Here is a 12,510-nt window from a genome sequence, read left to right as displayed (position 1 = left end):
ATTGGTGATCCATAAGCACATGACGTGCATGATAGGACGGTTGGGGCGGTTGGCTTTCGCACCCCCCAGCCGTGATCGAGTCCTGCGGCGGCCCCTCGCTGGGCGATTTCGAACGGCAATGCCGTATTCTGCTGGCTTCGGCCATTAATCCTGCTGGCTTCGGCCGTATTGTAAAAAATATCTGTAAGCTTCGGCCATATATGGATTTTCTCTCTGAAAAAAAAACAAAAAACCAGTAGAAAAACCATAAGCCAGTAATCTGGTTCCTTCTGAGTAAGACAAAATCTTAGTGAAACAAAATCAGTTTGAAGTCATATTCAAACCCTAAACTTTTTCGATTTATTGATAAAATTAATGTTGCTAAGGTTAATAAAAATGGACACGTCCGGTGGGACTCGAACCCACAATCGCCTGATTAGAAGTCAGACGCCTTATCCATTAGGCCACGGGCGCAAACGATGTTGCAAATATCATTTTACATTACTTTATTCAATAAAAGTCGGAAAGAAATCTGCAATTCCTCGACACTACGGCCACCTCTGCAATCAATCGATCAGAGTTGTTCGGCGGTTCTCCCGTGGGTTAAAAAAATCTGATTACTTGCATCATGGAAAGTAAGAGAGTATTGAAACCACACAAGTTTGATTTTGTTATGACATTTCATTTTTAAAATTGAGAGCAACCTCACCTTTGTTGATGATTGCTTAAGTTTGTTAACTCTAAGAAATCAACTTCTCGAATCTCGAATCTCATTAATACAACGAGATAATTAGATATTGTGTTCAAAATTTACAACTACAATGTATATGTTTTTTAATGGTATATTATATTTAAAATAAAAAAATGAAAAATATATATGTTTGAAATACAATATTTGCAATAGAGAAGATGATAAACGAATAAAAATAAAAACAGAAGATAAAAATCAAATTTAATTAAAGCAATGAAATAGTCAAAATTTGGGTTTGATAGCCCTAAATTTTGTAGAGCACAAGGTTATTAGGGAGCGGGAGCGAAAACGGGGAGCAAGAGCAGGAGCGACATTTTCAGAAGCTCCCTGTTTGGGACATCCACCACATCCACGAGTTAGTAACATACAACATATTGAGTCTCATGATTCATCAATCTTAAAGTTTCAAGCTTTCAAAATTCAATATATAACAATTATCATCATTGATCACCAAAGTTGTACTTGTAAGCTAAGTGTAACCATTACAACAAATAATATCTAACATGAAATGAAACAACTTTCAACTTTCACGAAGCATCATATTCATAATTCATTACCAATGAGTTATAATTGCCAACTTCAAACTTCAAACTTAAATTTTCATTTATTGTTTACAACAAATATCATAATAAATATGAAATAGTCAACAGTTACAAAAACTACTAGAAACTAGAAAAGACAAGTAAATATATTATCTATTGCTAATTCTTGGACCTCTTGCCACAAGAAATGTCTAATTTTTGAGTAGGTCGTGGTACTTTTGGTGGTCTTCTAGGAGTTTCCTCCTGCATAGTTGCACGACTAGAACCAGAAGGGACATGACCTCCATGTGAGGATGTAGATGGAGGCAGCGACAACAAAGGAACAATAGCTGGACTCGAGCACTGGCATTGCTACTGGATGGTGGGGGTGGCATGGTGGTTGTTGTTTCATTATCATCTCTCAAAAGTTATGCTTCCAATTCTTCAAGATGTATAGTGTCATTCTCCAAATTATCATCCTCTGGGTGGTTGTCCCAAATTTTATATGTTGGATCCTCATAAGCCCGATCACAATAATGACTCAACAACCTCAAGTTGTAGTGCACATAAACCAAGATTTCTACCCGGTTTTCATTGAGTTTGTTTCTTCTCACATTATGTATGAAGTTGTAGGTGCTCCAACCTCTCCGCAGAAGAAGTATTTACAACCTGTGAGATAATTTTTTTTGCCAATTTTGGCAAAAGTCCCATGTCGCCTTATGCTTCCTACCATGTGAGAGCATCAAATATATCTATATCTTCCATTGCATGCAAAGAACCAAACAAACCAGTGCAACTCAAGTATCTACTTAATTCAAGACGCAGATTAGCACACTCCTCCCTATTAGGGACTAGCTTGTCTTATGCTTTCATATATCCCTCTTATACCTCTAGATATGTATGGGGTTTGGCCCTAACCCCACCCCCAGGTGTAGGTTGGCCCAACCAAGATGGAGAGTAGTATTTTAGCATAAGGATATACACCAAGGCATGTACTGGAGCATTAAATTTATTCCATAGTGTACACACACAATTGTGAATCACTGTATACAAGTTGGGATCATCTTCCTGAACAATATCTTTTATTTACCTCAACATGGTATCCATCTGCTCATACACCTCCCCAATCACTGGTTTATCTGTATCTGCAAAATGAATCATGCTATAAATGGGCTTGGTGGATTGCAACACTTGCCTCATAGGTGCCCAAAACAGACCATCAAGAGCAGTCTCCTCCACCTGTTCAAAACCTTGCTTGTCAGCTGCATTTGTAGCCCTATCATTTAATACCTACATTGTGGACTTGATGCCATGCTAGCCAATGACTCTCTTACCTTCAAAGGGCGCTTGAAGGTGAGGTAATAGCTAGAAAATCTAGTCTTTGCAATATTCAACAACTCCAATCTTGAGTGACTGCGAAAAATACCATGGATATTGCTATGATTTGTAATAAATTTTATCTTTTGTTTGCCTCTCTTGTACAAATCACCGATCCATTTGTATTGTTGGTTTTTGTTCTTAATAATATCATGCATCAAAAGGTTCATTATGTGAACCAAACACCTAGACCAAAATATGTTGGGGTCTTTATCCTCAATAATTTCTCTCAATGCCTTACAATTAGCAACATTATCAGTGATGACTTGGATGACATTGTATGGCCCAATACATTCAATTGTTTCAAGTAATGGTTCTTCAATGTTGATGTCAGCATTGAACTTCTCTTAGTAATCATATGCTAAAAGGAAGATGGCACCACTAACAGACACAACAAGAAAACTTATCAATGGATTGCCTTTTACATTTGTCCATCCATCAGATGCAATGGATACCCCAATGCTCATTCTAAGAATTTATCATTTTACACAAAGAATGTGACAATTTTGCTTTTTCATGATCAAGTCCAACAACTCTAGCCTTGCCATATCCAGGGCTCTTGTATCCTTTAGGGGCATCATTAATGGCAGAAACCATTTCATGCCAATAAGGTGAGCGAAGAACATTGAATGGTATCCCACATGCATAGAGAAACCAATAAATTTTTGAATCCACATCATTCCTACACCCTTTGTTAAGGAAATATGATATGGTTCTATGCCTTAAAGAGATGTTTGTTCTTGTGCCTCCATATCCACTGTCATGGGAGGATGCTGAAGGAGTTCTTTGTGCATGTGATTGTGAGCTATGTTCAAAGAAACCCTTTGAATTTTTGGATTTGTATTGGGCTTCCTCCTCTTCCCTTATGTATTTGGCTATTTCTATTACTGTCACACTTACACAAGCTTTGATTCCTATTGGTTTATCTCCATCCCATGGCCTTTTCCCATAGAGGTTCTTTCTGGCACGAGTGTATGAACCTGTGTACATTTCGTTACAATGGTTGCATGTAAATTTAGTGGTTCCGCCCTCTTTCCTTGCTTCAAATCTAGTAACGTATATCCACAATGGGGTTTGGTCTTGTTTAGTTTTTGGGGCCTCATCATATCCACTCTCTTCCTCCTCACCAAGGTACTCCTCTCTAGGGTTTTCATCAAATCCACTATAACCCACTTCTTCATCCTCGTCTTCATCATGATCAACCCTCCTTCTACTCTACAACACCATAATAACCAAAAAAGGAACCAACAAGAACAAAATGCCAAGCCATATAGCCATGATTTTTGAAGTTTTGAGTCTGCAAAAAAATGGAGGAATGGGAATTGGAAATAGAGAATTTTTATTTATTTATTTAGCAATGAACATAAAAAAACAAAAATGCTAGATTAGAGTGTAGATCCTACCTCTTTGACCTTCAATCCCAAGCTCCAATCTCCCTTGCAAGCTCCTTAATCTCCTCCAGGCTCCTCTCTCTTTCTCTCTCCAAGCTCCAAACTCTCTCTTTCTCTCTCCAACTTAGACAAATGGGTGAATAATGGGAGGGGGCAGGGTCTTTTTAACCTTTCCCCCTCCCCTCCCCTCCCTTTCCTATCCCTCTCTGTCTTCCAACCATCGCCTCCCTCTCTTCGTCGCACGACCTTTTTTTGGCACCAATGGGAGCGCTTTTTTAAGAGGGGGAGTGGTCGAAAGCGATCGCTCCCGAAGCGAAGGGGAGCAATAAAGGAGTGATCACTCCCGACCGCTCCCCTAATCATTCCCTCAAAAATAGGGAGACTTTTTTTTAAAGGGAGTGCGCTCCTGAAATCGCTACCATTCAGGGGTGTGCTCTCAAGGTAGCTCCCAAGTGGAGCTTGAATTGGGTGCAGATTTGTGGGGGGCTGGGTAGCTCCCCCACAACCCTGATATAGCATAAGCTTCAACAAATAACAGGAAACAAAGAGAGATTGTTGCCAGAAAATGTACAATAACAATTGAGATATGCAGAATAATTGAGTTGTAAAATAGAGGTTGGTTGTATTAATAATGAAAAAGTATAGCCAAAATCCTAAAAGGAAAACTTCTGCCAAAACTTTTGACCAATCTCAACACAAAAACTACTGCAATGTAAATTAAATCATATACAATAGCTCGAAAAACAAACAAGTATGGCAGCTGATTGAAATCCTTCATGCTAGTACATATATGGGTAGCTTGTTCTTTGCAAAATAATAGTTGTTAGAATTGGTTAAAAGATGACCAGAGATTTAAACAATAATGAAATTAAACAAAAAGACAAGATACCTGAAAATTTTCCTTGAAAATATTAATGGGGCCACACTAATTTGTCTCTCCTTGGTGAAGTAAGATTGTTATCACCATCAAAATTAGCTTCTAACTTTAAGAAATTAAAATCAAAGGACGAAATGACAAACAAGAAATTTTATAGCATACCCCTCTTCACAGTTCTCTCTCTCCCACCTTGATAGATCCTTCCTCCTTTTAAAGGACTTGAAAAAAGTTTGAGAAATTTCTCCCTTTTAAAGAATTGTATTAAGTTTCATTTCTAATCCAATTGATTAGAAAGTGGGAGGAGGGATGTTCTAAAGGAAATAATTAGCTTATGAAACTTTTTAATGTTGACTCTAATAGGTGGGACCTTTGTTTCCATTGATTGTGTTTGATAATTTATTTGTCTTAAATATATAAATAAAGAAACCTCGTGACCAAACAATTTTGCCCCATAATAATATCAAACCATAGTCAAAATAATATCATATCAAAGAGCATATCGATGTCTTATGTGCAACCAATAAAAATATATGCTACATCATCAAACTTCCTCCACATATGATATCAAGTCAAAATCAAATTTATTTCGCATAAATCAAAACCTTGTGTATCCCAACGCTCCTTTTTTCTCCATAATTATAATCCATATATATCAAATGTGCCATCAAATATGTATAAATAGAGTGTTGTATTTATGATAAACAAAACTTCACATGCATAAATGTGTGTCTCTTCCTTTAAACAAAAACTCATACCATACATAAAATAGAATATTATAAATATCCATATGTTTGTGCAATGAAAAGTACCAAAGAAAAACTGAAGTAATTTTCATCATAGATCAACCTTTCAGTGATAATAATCCATAAACATTCCAAAAATATGTTGCAAGTATTGATAAACTATTGCCCTTGTTTGTGTGATGGAGCAGATTCTTCCTATTCCTCTTCCTCGAGAGGGTGAGATGTGACAAAGTGTGAAGATTCATGTGAAGAATCAGAAAGAGTGACTTGGGCTTTCTGTCTCTTGTCACTCATAACAGGTTGAGGAATGATTTCTTGCTTGGGAGACTGACCAATGGGATTAGCAAACATAGTAGGTTGCTTAGAGACTTGTTGAGCAGATGGAGGATGTTCACTGACAAGTGTGGAAGGTTGTGGTATTGTGCATGGAGAGTGGACTACACGTGAAGCATTAGATTGTAAATGACATTTTCCTCAGGAGAAGGAGGCAAAGAGGCAATAGGACAGCATTAGACAGAGCACAAAGGCTATGTAGGGATTGTATTTTTCCAACCATCATTATTTGGGAGGAAAAGAGGAGAAGATGCAAGTGGTGGCACATGAATACCAATGTTTGGCACATGAGGAATAAGGTTTTGTTGAGGTTAACGTTCAGGTTGATCTAAAATATTAACAACACTAGTATGGAGAAATTGTCTCAGTTATATTGAATCAACATTGAAATGAATTGATATTCATGGTCTTTTGTCCCTTCTTACCCCTAAATTCTAGTTCTTGTTTCCTCCCCCTATACTTCTACCCCGGCCTATATTCCTATTAAATAAACTCATAGTGGAAATGAATTCACAAAGTTACTAACATGTAGTAAAAATGTGGAATTCCTCATTAACAGAGAATAATAATCTGAGATTGAAAAATCAATAACGAGGAGACAATATTAAGAAGGAAAGGGGACGAGATTGGCAAGTTGTAACAATTTGTTCACAAGTCCATAGGGAACAAATAGAAATATTTTACTTTCTCAAAAGACAGAGACAAGCAAATCACGTTTAAGGGTTGGACCAGCCTATCATATCCAAAATTCACAGAGGTGGGAATGACACTGGTCTTCACTTTTTGTGTTCACAAATATGCAAGATATATATTTTGTTATTAATGAACAAAACCATACCATATGAAATGGCACATTATGAACATGGAATTAAGAGTAGTTGCAAATGCATATTGAAAAAAAGTATGACATGATAAAAAAATTGATTCATATAACATATCGAGGGATCTTGTCCTGATGATGAACCACATAGGTTGGTTTGAAACATGTCGACCTAAATCTTCCAATGTGATTTCTTCCGAAAATGTTTCTAATATGCATCAACATTGTCAAATATCCTGATGAACACACACATTTAATAGAGATGTAAGCATAATAGCAATTTGAAAAACATAATGGTAGTTTCGATATAATTTCTCTTGATGTTGGAGGAAGGGAATAGAAACCCTTGCGCATGACATCATCGTGGTTTTTTTCCCAAGGCTTCATTGCCTCAAAGGCTCCCATGAATGGAAAATTCAACTAGTTATAATCGAATTAGGGTTTTGACAGAGATTTTAAAAGAATACGATAAACCCATTTGTTTATTAGGGTTATAAATGAGGATAAATAACTTAACTAGCCCCTAGAGTTATTAACAATGGAATGGTTATGAAAACAATATAACATACAAACCAATATCACTAGATATGTTGAAAGGGAATGTAGGTTTATAAAAACCATGCAATTCAGGTTTTCCATTAAAACGGAGGTAACCCAAAACTATTTGTCTCACCACGATAAGCGATACCAGGTGAGAATTTGAACAAATTAATGTTTGGTGTTGCATGCACAAGGGTTTCCTCAAAGGTGTCACACCATTGTAAAACCAAAAATAGCTTCTAAAACCATATACAAATATTCCACATAGTGAACCAAACTTCATTGTTATATAGCACGAGGGAAATCTATCTTCTTCCTTTTTTCATATATTAAGTGATACGAAGACGTTGGGGACTATGCTTTAGACTGAAAAAACTATACCAATGTAAATTCAAACAAGAATGGGAACAAGGTTTATGTAGGAAAAATACTCAGATAATATTCAATTTGTTGATAGAAGAAGACCATTTTAAAACATACCTGGTAAGAAATTATGCTTAAAGAAGAACTTTGAGTTGCTGCGCCACATGAACGTGTTTTGATATCTCGTTCCCTAGGTTCATAGCTTAAATTTGTAAAATTCCTTTTGCATAGTGATAGAATTCATGTATTAAAGGATGAAAACCCTTTGAAATCTCAAGGAAGGAAAAAATGAAGTGCATGGTTCGAGGAGGTGGTCGTAGTGATAGTGAGTAAATGAAATAATAAAGTTCGGATAAGAGCATTCCATGTTGTTTAACATGCCCATAACCCAATGTATGTCAACACATCATGTGAGCGAAACACTAACCTTCAAATCAATTTAGCCAATAACCTTGTCAAAAGAAACCATTTAGACAACGAAGTCACCTTCATGGCATTGACTCAAATCATATATCGTTGTCAACGATAAATATGGCATGTTAAACAATGCATCAAATCCTATAGCGATGATCATATTATTTAATATCAATGTCTCAGTGAAGCTGCATATAACTGTCACCCACTGATAAATCATTTGGTGAGACGAATTTAACCTTAGGTTTCGTGGATGTTAATATATCACATATACCAAGTGTTGTTGCATTGGGTGGAAAAACATAACCATAACATATACATAGTATGTACACCATACTGTATGCCAGGAGACTTATAAAATAAGTCACTAACACTTACATTCTTGATTTGTGCCTTATAATAACCTCAATAAGACTCTCTTTGCATATGTATATGACATGTATGAGATAATGTAACCAAGGCATTGTTTAGCGCATAAAACATTTTTCTAAGCATATCAATATATACACATACACATAACCCTCCATATGCCACCATCTTTGTATCACATATATATAATATATGTATTTCTCAAGGCTTAAATGATTGTAGCACAAAAAGAAACTTTCAAATTGTGTGTAATCTATGTAGCATATTTTGACAAGAAATCTCATCTAGGTAAATCAAGATATGTACTGCTTTCGAAACTTTTGACTAGAGGGTTCTTTTTAAGGAAGGGTCCCCTAGGTTAATTTAATATATATATATATAATAAGGAGGGATTAATTAAGGGTGGCTGCAATGGTTTGCCAAAGTTAATTATCATTAACAAGTGTTAAAAATCTTTATTTGGCAGCGGGGACGAGGGGTTGTGTCTGACATCTCTAGCATTTTCATGGAGTCTCAAAGCGTTTGAAGACATAAAAGAATTATTTTTGGATAGATATATCAAATATGTATTTCAATAATGAAGAATCATGCATTAAGAAGGATTAAATTTCTTAAAGGGTGTGTATATTAAAACAGCCAATGTAAATGATAAGCATTAGATTGCCTTTACTATTCACAAGATGTTCATTTATAATACATTGTACATGACTGTTGGATTCATCTTCCAACATCTCTTGGACTCTGGTGGCTGTTCACATTCCACACCAACCCATAGAGGATTAGGTGTCCAACATTCCCCCCCTTAATCCGAAGGGGTATGTATGAGTCCAAGAAGAGAGTTGTAATACAAAATGTGCAAAAATGCATGGCAGAACTAGGATGAATGTGCTCTCAGAAATTTTGGTATAAAGTGGGTGGTTTAAGGATGACCACCAACACTGGAACGCTTAGTGCAATTCCTGGAACTCTTCCAAATATGGCATGAAGCTGAGGTCTTCTGCTAGAGGAAGTGCTCCTCATGTTTTGAAGAGGGAAACCTTCAACCTTGAAAGGGAGGTCTCACCCTGCATAAAAAGGGAGAACCTCAACCTGAAAAGGGAGGTCTCAACCTGTGATGGTTTAAGGATGACCACCAACTCTGGAATGCTTAATGCAATTCCTGGAACTCTTCCAAAACTGGTAAGAAGTTGAAGTCTTATGCTAGAGGAAGTGTCCTCAATTCTTTGAAAAGGCATCACCAACTGAAGGCATGCTCAGGGGCATCTTTGTCTCTGGCTACAACTCTGAATCTGGTATGGTAGGTTGTGGCTCAGGCTCGCTTGATGTGGCTTTGAAGCTTGTAGATGACCATCACTTCCCTCCCTGTCAGATACAAGGTGAGATGACAGAGAAAACTCAACTGCAAGATTGTTCAATACTCTAGAACAAGTTCAGACATATGACTGAAATATCTTCTTGGTTGTTGAAGCCCATTGCCAAGAAGTGATCCATCCAATATGAATCTTTGTTCTTTTAGGAGGCTTGTTTCTGAAGCATTTGTTTGAAGAGTGAGTGGTTTTATGACAATGCTTACATGGATGAAGATCAAAACAATGATCTTTCATATGGCCAACTCTTTCACAATGTTGACATTTCACAATCTGTTGTTGTTGTTGTGGAAGAGGAGCAGAATTTGGAACAGGTGAAGGTGAACCGCTATGAAGAAACCCAACACTCTAAAATTTGATGGGTTTTGAGTAATCTGGAATATGAAAGGAAACATCCTTATCATATCCAAGCCCTGTTCTATGCTTGTTATGGACAAACTCTTCCCAAGGTCTGATGATGACTTGGGAAGTGCAAGCCGAATTTTTGCACCTTTTTGCACATCTGCGCCTGAAATGGGTACTACATCTGAATCAACTGTAACATTATTAAATTGTTGTTTATGGGAATCTGTTTCAATGTTCTAAACAGAAACAGGTTCAGAATGATGACTACACTTTTGCTGAAGCTCATGTCGTTGGAACGGAGATTCTAGTTGCAAAAATTCAATCTTTTCATGTGCATTCTGCAAACATTTTTTGATATCGAAAAGATTGTCCTTGTTGATGTTTACCATCCCATCGACAATGCATTGTATCAAAGTATTTAATAAATCTAATACATCATAAATTAGATCCATTTTTGGGGCTTTAACATATAGACTCAATGTTCTAATCAGCCAACAACAATCACTGTGATGCACTTCACATGGTGGTTGAACGAAGGTTCCAATGTTCAATATATATCATTATATACCTTACATCCCACCAAAACTTAATGCATGCATATGCTCATTTAATCATTTAAAAACACTACTTTCATGAACCATACACACTTATGCAATAGTCAATATAGCAAGGAATCAACACATAGTCACCCACTATTCAGACAATGCCATCACATATGACCATTAAAAAATTTGACTTATGTATGCCCACCATAAAACATGTATCGGCCTTCAAAATTAGTTAACACAGGTGTATACAATACATACCACACATATAAAAGTAAACAATGGCCTTCAAAGGAACATATTGGCATTCAATATGGGCGCACTTAATATTTCAATGCACTTAGCTTTAGCGTATACCTCACATCAAAAAAGTATTCATCGATTTCTCGAATTCAGTACCATTTTCTCCCAAATCCACTCGATTATCACCCATTTCCAATCCAAATTTCGAAATTCTGCGCTTCTTGTTTTGTCACTGCTATCCTACTTCACTCTATTCCACTCTGCGTAATGTAATAGTGCTCTCTCTCAAGCAAAATGATGAATCAGTTTGGGATTATTTTATATAGGAGCTGAGTAAGATCTAGCTGAGAGGCTTTTCAATTGGCCTCCACATTTCAACGGACACGTAATGGGGAGAGATCCGAGGAGGGTAATTATCATTGATGACACCCCCATTTCCTACGAGTTTCAGTAGACCAATGTCGTCCCTATCATATCTTTCCAAGGTCTGAACTCTGACGCGGAGCTAAAAGCAATATTGTTGTATCAATATTGCTTATTTTTCTGCATCAACATCCTCCAACATTTGAAGGGGCTAAAATCGTGATAAGAGTTGTGCGCAGATGCAATGAGCTTTGCAAAGTAGTTAAATGGAACAATATGCAAGGGATGATAAACCTAAGAATGCAGTGGCACCTGTAGCGTCAAATGATAACACCTCACATTCTGGGAAATATGAAATCCGAGTAAAGGGGAGGAGCAGCGTCAACTAAATTTCTTCAATGGGATTCCCGCATACAGTCAAAAGCAAAGAAGAAGTGCTAGTTGAGGCCCAGCTAAGCATCTGATACTTTCAAATATTGTTTAGAAAATGAGCATGTATTGTAAAATATTAGGAATGGGTCAGGCAAAAAATGTGAACAGCAATAGTCCCTGGGTTGTGACGAGAGTGTGCACTGATTCCAAGTCTATGTGTAATCGGTCTAAGACAATGAATAAGACGATGCTCCCTTCAATGATGCACTAACCATGGATTCGTTGCAGATTTCCAAATGCATCGGCCCTTAGAAGCTATTCAAGAAATGAAAAGACAAGAACGATTCCAAGATGCAAGCAGGTATCCTTGCGAAGATCTATAGTGCCTCTGCAAATGGGATACTTTGAATGCATATGGGAACCTGGCCGTATCGCTAAAGGTTAAGCTTCCTAGTGAGTCAAATGAAGGATCGATGCCAAGAACATTTGCCTAACCAGAAACTTCGAAACAAGATTGTCAATTTCGATCTAGGGAAATTGGCCAATGAGGGTTTTTCCTGCTTAGTGGAGCGTTAGGGTAGAATTTTTAGACTGGAAGTTACAGACCTGATAGGGGTGGAAAAAGTAATGTTTATGACAGCTACATAGACAGGGATGTCACAGAACATTTTGTCAAGCCACACAGTTCGGTTGACAGAGTTCTAACATCTCAGTAATAAGCGCAGAAAATTCAGGCTCTGATTGCATATCTGAATGGAAGAACCAACAGACAATGAATTAACGGAGCGTTATGGGCA

The 12,510-nt window shown here is 37.1% G+C and overlaps 1 non-coding gene across 1 annotated transcript; it reads right to left on the bottom strand.

Moving 5' to 3' along the window:
* Nucleotides 1–380: 380 nt before the first annotated feature.
* Nucleotides 381–453, bottom strand: TRNAR-UCU (transfer RNA arginine (anticodon UCU)). Its single transcript has one exon. It is a non-coding gene; the product is annotated as a tRNA-Arg (tRNA).
* Between the last annotated feature and the right edge of the window lie 12,057 nt (nucleotides 454–12,510).

This window comes from Pinus tabuliformis, chromosome 5_2 (genome assembly GCF_031772625.1).
Source record: "Pinus tabuliformis cultivar Carrire ecotype Pingquan chromosome 5_2, CPIR1, whole genome shotgun sequence".
Taxonomy (NCBI): Eukaryota; Viridiplantae; Streptophyta; class Pinopsida; order Pinales; family Pinaceae; genus Pinus; species Pinus tabuliformis.
This window is presented reverse-complemented; position numbering and strand designations above follow the sequence as displayed.